The sequence below is a fragment of the Suncus etruscus genome, chromosome 4, assembly GCF_024139225.1.
Source record: "Suncus etruscus isolate mSunEtr1 chromosome 4, mSunEtr1.pri.cur, whole genome shotgun sequence".
NCBI classification, from domain to species: Eukaryota; Metazoa; Chordata; class Mammalia; order Eulipotyphla; family Soricidae; genus Suncus; species Suncus etruscus.
Window position 1 is genome coordinate 128502239 of NC_064851.1, and position 9158 is coordinate 128511396.

The 9158-nt window shown below is 32.0% G+C and overlaps 1 non-coding gene across 1 annotated transcript; it reads right to left on the reverse strand.

Annotated features, from left to right (window-relative positions):
* Positions 1-8137: 8137 nt before the first annotated feature.
* On the reverse strand, positions 8138-8300 carry LOC126007655 (U1 spliceosomal RNA). The gene has a single exon (XR_007495160.1). It is a non-coding gene; the product is annotated as a U1 spliceosomal RNA (small nuclear RNA).
* Between the last annotated feature and the right edge of the window lie 858 nt (positions 8301-9158).

Here is a 9158-nt window from a genome sequence, read left to right on the forward strand (position 1 = left end):
GAGGTCAAATCAAATGTACTAACGACCTTGACATCAGACATGAAACCATTAGGTACACAGAGGAAAACGTAGGCAAAACACTCCATGATATTGAAGCTAAAGGCAACTTCAAGAAAGAAAAACCAGTCGGGGCTGGAGCGGTGGTACAAACGTTAGGGCATTTGCTTTGCATGCACTAACCTAGGACCAACAATCCCCTGGTATACCATATGGTCCCCAGGCCAAGAGCAATTTGTGAGTGCATAGCTAGGAGTAACCCTGAGCATAATTGGATGTGGCCCAGAAAGCAAAAGAAAGAAAGAGAGAGAAAGAAAAAGGAAAGAAAGAGAGAAAGAAAGAAAGAAAGAAAGAAAGAAAGAAAGAAAGAAAGAAAGAAAGAAAGAAAGAAAGAAAGAAAGAAAGAAAGAAAGAAAGAAAGAAAGAAAGAAAGAAAGAAAGAAAGAAAGAAAGAAAGAAAGAAAGAAAGAAAGAAAGAAAGAAAGAAAGAAAAAAAGAAAGAAAGAAGAAAAAAAGAAAGAAAGAGAGAGAAAGAAAGAAAGAAAGGAAGGAAGGAAGGAAGGAAGGAAGGAAGGAAGGAAGGAAGGAAGGAAGGAAGGAAGAAAGCAAGAAAGAAAGAAAGAAAGAAAGAAAGAAAGAAAAAGAAAGAAAGAAAGAAAGAAAGAAAGAAAATAGAAAGAAAGAGAGAGAGAGAAAGAGAGAGAGAAAGATGAAAGAAAGAAAGAAAGAAAGAAAGAAGAGAGAGAGAAAGAAAGAAAGAAAGAAAGAAAGAAAGAAAGAAAGAAAGAAAGAAAGAAAGAAAGAAGAAAGAAAGAAAGAAAGAAAGAAAGAAAGAAAGAAAGAAAGAAAGAAAGAAAGAAAGAAAGAAAGAAAAGAAAGAAAGAAAGAAAGGAAGGAAGGAAGGAAGGAAGGAAGGAAGGAAGGAAGGAAGGAAGAAAGAAAGAAAGAAAGAAAGAAAGAAAGAAAGAAAGAAAGAAAGAAAGAAAGAAAGAAAGAAAGAAAGAAAGAAAGAAAGAAAGAAAGAAAGAAAGAAAGAAAGAAAGAAAGAAAGAAAGAAAGAAAAGCTACTGTATAAGCAAGTGGAAGCAAAAAATAAACAAATTGGACCACATTAAACTCAAGCAAGCTTCAGTACCTCGAAGTATTGGTATTAGATATTTTATTGAATAATTAATTTAATAATATAGTTTGGGTGATTATAAGATAGCATAAGAATTTAGTGTATCAATGTATAATATTATGTGTAGCTATCTTATGTTTTATATATATATTTGACTACATTTGACCAGTATATTTGAAGTGCCCCATATTTCACTGCATAGTTTTCGCAAATTTTATGCTTTTTAGTTGAAAATATACAATATTATATGAAGCTTTAAAAATTATGACAGTAATATATAAACATAATTTATTACTAAACTGCCTGTAATTATGCAGTAAAAGTTATAAACCAATTTTTGGACAAAAAGGATGTGATAATTGTGGTAAAATATGACTGTAAGCATTGTTTACCAAACAGAAAGTTCAGAGTATCAATGTTCATATTGCTTTAAAATAAACTGCTTTCAATAGTTTTGCATATAATAAGATTTTTAGTATAAACTTTATGTTAATATATTTTTTGTTTTGTTTTGTAGTCATATTGGCTGTGCTCCAGGCTTCTTATTTCTTGCTCTGTTCACTTGGTGTGTTCAGGGCACCAGAGGTGTGCCAAGATGGAACCTGTTTTGGCCCTATCTATGCCAGGTCAATGTTTACTTTGTCTCTGATCCTAATGTTGTAATATGTTTAAAAAATCATGCTATCATATATACCTATGTCTACATATTATATCTCTATATATTACCATTTTACATAAAAGAGATATTGAGAATATTTAACTGTAAAGTTAGTTGGGAAAGTACCAACTGGAATTAATTTGACCATAAGCCTTAAAGAGGGTCTTAAAGGCTCTCCACTTTGCAAAGTATCAGGCTGAATGAGGATAGAAACAGAACCTAAGTTGTATAGGTTCTGAACTAAGCAGGCTCTTAGGAAGCCAGATGAAGCAGCTAATGCAAAGCTAGAAGTTAGTGTTTTGATATCTAACATATTTGACCAATAACATGACTGGTTAAATTATGCTCACCCTGTAATTTTAAATTACAAATGTGAGGCTGGAGCGGTGGCTCAAGTGGTAAGGGGTCTGCCTTGCCCACTCTAGCCTAGGATGGACTATGGTTCAATTCCTTGGCATCCCATATGGTCCCCAAGTCAGGAGCAATTTCTGAGTGCATAGCCAGGAGGAACCCCTGAGTGTCACTGGGTGTGGTCCTACCCAAAAAATTACGAATGTACAAAGAAACAAAATTTAAGATTAGAATAAATATGGTCAAAATTGTGATATATGGTGATTAGGTAATATTTCAAGTTACAATAAATCCTCCTAGCAAAATTTCTCTTTAAAATTAATGAATAGAAATTTATATTATAAATTAGTTTTAAATATTCTATTCACCTTATCAAATATTATGTAGTCATTTTGCTGATAAAGAGTACATATAAAAAAGAAATATATATCATATATATGATAATATAATATATATAATATAATATAATATATAATAATATATATCATAATATCTTTATGGCAATTTTTATTCTTCCTTATTTTTTATTTCTTATTCTTATTATTTATTCTTTCTTTTTTTTCTTCCTATTCAAATTGCAAGAAGTAAGTGACCCTTTTGACCCTTATAGACCCTTTATGATCCAATACAGGGAATTAAGAAGAATAAAAAGATCTAGCTATCACCTGTGGAAAAAAAAAACTCCCCTTGCCCCACTCCCCACTCAAAAGGACTGTTTTCCAATATTGAAGCTCTTCCTGCTTCAGATTTAAACAGTTCCTGTAATCATTCCTGATTTGACTATCAGAATCTTATTTGGTGATCAGTACAGTAAATCTTCATTTTTAATATGCTCTTATGTACTAGTATGAAAATCTCTAAAGTCACTGAAAGACTCCTCAGGAAAAATAAGAGCTGTTTTACTCATTGATTGATCTGTCATTCTTAATAGATCTTGATTATAGAAGTCTACTATAATTTTAATAGAATTTTATCAATTACAATTGTGTCAGGTTTAGGAGTAACTGCTGGTCATGCGTTTCAGTCCTCTTGAGAAACCTGGGATAAATTATTAAGTCATAATGTACCAACAAATAAGTTTAGTGAATTAATAGTATATATAATTAGTAATATTTTAGAATAAACTATTTTGTTTTACCTCATAGAGACCCCAGAGCCTTCTATGATTGATCCTCTGGCTGCTATGCATAAAAAATGATGTTAAAATATATATGAAAATCAGAGAATGGAATCTGAGTTATATTAACAATGTACATAATCAATAACATCAGTAACATCTTTTGGGGATGTGTTCATGGGTTTGAGTCACATGATTGGTGCTCAGCTTCTTCTAAGAAGTACCTTTGAATTGTCACTCAAGTTGGTACTCTATGAGAACTTTTTATAGTATGGAAGATATTTATAAAATACTTAGTATTTAAAAAGTTGTCAATCCTCATTATATTTTGACAAAGTTAAATCCTAATGGAAAGTAGTTTTAAGTAAGTGTAAAATCAGTTGAGAACAGTAATACTGTTTTACAGAGGCAACTTCCTACTCTTACTTTCCTGGAACCTTGGGTTCTATTTCATCCTCCTTCTCTGTGAGCGAACATGTCTTCATTTTGAAATGGAAATTCTTCTAGTATATCTTTTCTCTCCATCGGTTTCAATCACAACCCACAGCTTTTTCTACTTATTTAATCCACCATGCCATGTAGCAGAAGTTCTGAGCCTTCTTCTTTACTCATCTGACCCACTGTACTCAGCTTTATCCAGAGTGATTGTTTCCAACTATCATTGTCAGAGTGGTCCTTTCTCTGCCCTAACTTCACTCCTTCACTATTTGTGAAAGCTTCAACTATAGACTTGTCCTCTTGGCACTTGTCTCTGGATAATAATACTATTTTTTAATATCCCATAAGTGAGTGTGATTATTCTATGCTTATCATTCTTTCTGGGACTTATTTGCTTAGCATAATCGTCTCCATATTCATCCATGTAAAAGCATAGTTCATGCCTTCATTTTTCCTAACAGCTGCATAGTGTTCCACAGTGTACATGTTTCATAGTTTCTTTATCAAGTTATCTGTTCTTAAACAATTGAGCTGTTTCCAGATTTTGGTTATTGTGAATAGGGCTGAAATGAACAGACAAGTAAAGATGTTTTTTCTTATTTATGTTTTTGGGTCTGACATTAAGATATACTTCAGGAGTGGAATTTCTGGGTCATATGGACTTTTAAGTCTTAGTTTTTTGTTTGTTTGTTTGTTTTTTGAGGAATGACATATTGTTTTCCTAAAAGGCTGAACCATTTGACATTATCACCAGCAGTGAACGAATGTCTCTTTCTCCCTGAATCCATGTCAACACTGGATGTTTTTCTTTGTGAAGAGTTCCAGTTTCTTTGGTGACATAGCCATTGTCAAATAAAGTATCTTATTTGTTTACATATAAATATAAAGTGCCCTATTAGGAGTGTGTCATGTTGAATTTCCCTTTGGAGACAGTGAGCATCTGTTAGAATTGTTAAGAAACACAAAGTCGTACAACATGGAAATTCACATAGCTAGCTATACTACTGATCTAACTATGTTTTCAAACTTTATCCTTCCCTTCTTTTCCCTTTTAGTCTAATAAATTGTTAGTTAGGATCTGAGATTAATTAACTGACATTCACTGATTCATTCTTTGCTATTAGATTTCAAAAGCTTCAAGTGCTTGTTGAACCAAAATGAATTAATTTTATTATTTAAATCTTGACTCTAATCTCCTCTAAATAAGGTGCTTATCAATGATTGGCAAAAGATTTATTACTTACAACCTAATCTTCAATTAATTTTTTTTATCTCCTGTCCATTCTTCATTTAACTAAAGTTAGATCTTTCTTAAACAATTCCTTCCAGTTATTCGGCATTTCTTGCTTAGCATCATATAGCTGCTCTGATATGGCTAAACTCATGTTTTCTTTTTGACTGAATCTATATCTTTATCTCTAGAAATTTAAATAAAAACCTTCATTGAGCTTAGTAATTTGATGGATAAATGATTAGCATGTGTTTGACATTTTATAAGGATACAATATTGCAGCATCAACCTTTTCCTTTTTTATTCTTAACTCAATCATTTTGCGTTCTAATAATACAATCAGCAATTTCAACTTAAATTTATTTAATTTTTTAAATATATTAAATTATTCTTAAGTGTAAGTATATTTTTATTTCATATGAATGAAATAATACAGAAATCATGAAAAATTCTGAAGCTTCTGTGTCAACCCATAATTGTATGATTTTCTCTGATTATTTCTGATATTTATCTTAACTGCTTTCCTACTTGCATTAGATAGGAATTTTCTTTTAGTACTCTGTCCTATACTTCTGCTACTGAAATCTTTTTCTCCTACAAAATGAGCAACAAAAGGATAAGCAGGACAGTATTAAAGAGAAATGCCATTCAACCTAGAATAGCTTCTACACAGACAATAGAAATAAAGGACTTTTGGACATTAAACACATTCACACATTTACATAAACATAAGTGCACACATAAATCCAAGTTTATAAATAGATTTAAAAGTGCATTTAAAAATTATATTTCTGGGGAACATATGTAATTTATGATTAGATTAGGATTAACTACAAATATGCCACATACATGTATAACTAGGTGCAAAGTCTGTTTGGAGACACTGTACTCTGGAATTTGTTACTTCTATGTTATACATATAATTTATTTTGTAAAATTTTCTAAAAATTCATTTCTTCCACTATAACTTCTGAAGATGATAGTTTTCTAATGATTTGCATAATTGCTAAGAAAATCTCCTTACTTCATTTGCAAAGCCCTTCTCAATAATCTTTGAAACAATGTTCAAGAATTTCTATATTCTGGGTTTTAAAAATAATCACGGCAAATGCAAGCTTAAGATATCACATAACTATTTTCCAATACAGGGATAAATCTGTTCATTTCTGGGGTCTGTGTTGCACTTATATTAAATTACTGTCTAACTGGTTTCCATCCACTTTCCAGATTACCTTAATAGAAAATAGCATTACTGCCCTAGGTCATTTCTCCTGCTATAAATGAATTAGATACATATATTTTCTTACAGATCCTTTAGGGAGGTTTAATCTGGCAGTGACATTTTCTGCATTTAACACTGCTGAAGGACATTGTATCCATTAGTGGCCAAGGTAGAATTAGATGTTAATTAAATTATCTTATTCCATTTTGTAGGTAGATTGTATTTTCTCTTAGAGAAAATTAAATTCACAAAAGAATCCCTTTTTCATGAAAATGGAAAACCTCTTTTCATGGTTATCAACTGTCATTCTAACAAGTAGCCTCTAGTTTGCAGATGCAGTTTGCAGAGATTTTAAAGACAAATACTTCATAATTATGCAGTATCATGAAGAGGTTGCACCCATTTACCACTTGAAAGATAATGTTTTATATTTGGCAGATTAGTTTTATTTTTTGTTGTTAATTTGCAGCTTTAAAAATCAAACCCATTTCCTTTTTTTGAGTATTGAGAAACTGGATATAACAACTTTCATCTCACAACATACTACATTTCTCCAAGACTTTATGCCTCTTATTGTGTCTATAACTTTTCATTTAAAGACCATGAGAGCACTTTTACATGACACAGGTTTTTGTTGGTTTACTTATTTTTTTAAGAAGGCCTCTATCTCAAAAGGTTAAAATAAAGCCTATTATTCAAATGATCTTTGCCCCTTTGGATTATGCCACAGGATTAGTTATATATTAACATTGAATTTACATATTACTTGTATGTTGAAATACTAATTCCTTTAGCCCGATTTCTTTATCTACTGCTTAAAAAAACTCTCATTTTTTTTACTTCTCATTTCCCAGTTATACTTCAAACTCTAGTGATTCCTTGTCCCTTTTTTTCTGGTAGAGAACAGCACCAGATGGTTATGGAAGGAGGGGGCAAGTGACATCTGCATTGACTTGAATGACATCAACAGAATGGAGCCTTTATGTGTGAAAATAGCCTTAAATTTATTTATCTCTTTCCCTTGAAGTATTATATAGTCTAAAACTACAAGAGCAATGAAACAAAATTTTGTTTCCAATACAATATTCTAACATGAGCTCAGAAAATTTGGACTTGCTAACTTCACTGTTTATATGTGGGGGGAAAGCTGTTGGAATACTGACTGACTAATGAAGCTTTAAACTATGTATTTTACTTTAAATATACTAAAAGTAACCAGTTACTAGTTATATCATCTGAACAAATCTGTGTGGTATGCAATCTGTACTTTTAGTTAATTAGTCATTACTTTCTTTCCTAGTCACTGGAACTGGAACTGTGAAAGTTTAAACACAGTTTTCAAACACATTGAAGCTGTTCTTTCCACACTACTCAGCCATCTTTAGGGTGTGGGGGATGCTCAATGAAGAGTCAGCTCTTTGTTTCCTTTGTAGGAAAACAAAGACATTCTAAAAGCCTTATTAAAAAGACTCAATCTGAAAGCTTCCTGGAACTGGTTTACACTTTCAGAGAGCATCCTATGGCACTGAAGTAGCAATCTCTTGGTCTAAAACAGAGGAATCTTTGCCAATGGTACAATAAAAAGGAAAAGGAGAGAATTGACCTTGAATGGGAGGTACCTGGTAGTGAAGGCTGTCCTAGCAGATGGAACTATTTATTTAGGGTCCATGTTGCCAGAAAGCAGGTTTGTAGTTTCCCATTAGGTAGTTTAATATATTAATTAATTTAATTAACCTGGGGAGCTCTAGACACGAGGTTTTGAAACTATAAAAGATAATTTTCATTTTCCAACAACTTCACTCTTTGAAAGCACTAAATCTAAGTAAATAAAATACAAAGTATGTAATTATCATGTAAATTTATCAAATACTTGGAAAAGTAGACAGTGAGTTTTTGTGGCAACTGTGCCAACCTTAGACGATTGTTCACACTTTAGTCTGCCATCAACTAGACCCATTATCTTTGACAATTTATACTTTTATTTATTTATTTTTCTTTTTTCTCAGGAGAGAGCGCGCATGCAGCCCCCACTACCATAAATTACGCAGTCGAGTTTCCCACATTTGGGGAAATCGCAGGGGTTAGCACGCCCGGAGAGCAATGGGCGAGCCTCACCTTGGGGAAACCACCTTTGTGATCATGGAATCGCCCCTGCCAGGTAAGTATGACAATTTATACTTTCAGACACTCTATGTATTCACATAGAATAAAAATTCAACTTGCACGATTTTATGCCATTAAATTATATGTATTAAGTACTTTCACAATTCCTGGTTCATATCCTAGTAATACATTTTTTAACATTTGTTATGTATGCTTTAAAGTATCTATTTACCACAACAAACTGATACTTCTCAAATGAAAAATAAATGAGCACTAGTTGTAATACTTTTATTACTATGACTTAATTATCACTAAGTTGGGGTTAATGATTTAGTACATTAATGAGCTAACTAAACTCTCTACTTGTTTTCTTTAAAAAGTGAAAATTCCAAGCAACTGAACACTTACTTCTTGCAATTTGGCTTTAAAAATATGGGCCCATAGAAATAATTCAGCATGTAGATCACTTGCCTTACACTCTATGGACCTAGCTTCAAACTTGGGAGTCCAAATATGGTCCCCTGAGTTTCTCCAGCAGTGATCCCTGAGCAGACACAAGAGTAATCCATGAGCACTAGTAGTTGAAACCTAAAAACAAAAAGAAAAAAAAAGTGAAATTAAGTGCTCATGAATGATATTAATGTCAAATAAAGCTCTAAGCAGAATAAATTCTACTTTTGAGTCATGTCTTTGATAGAGGATAAACAGTTTTATTCTCAGTATCTTGCTTTCTAAGTAACTCCCTAAATTAGACTAAAATGGAAGGAATATCTTTGTTCTTTAAAATGCCAGGTATTACTTCTAGAAGAAAGGTTCTTTATATCTGTAACTTGATGGGTTAAACTATTTTTTTCAATACAACTCTTTTATGAATTGAAAACAAGATAACTGAGCATATTTTTCTGAATATACTTAAAGATG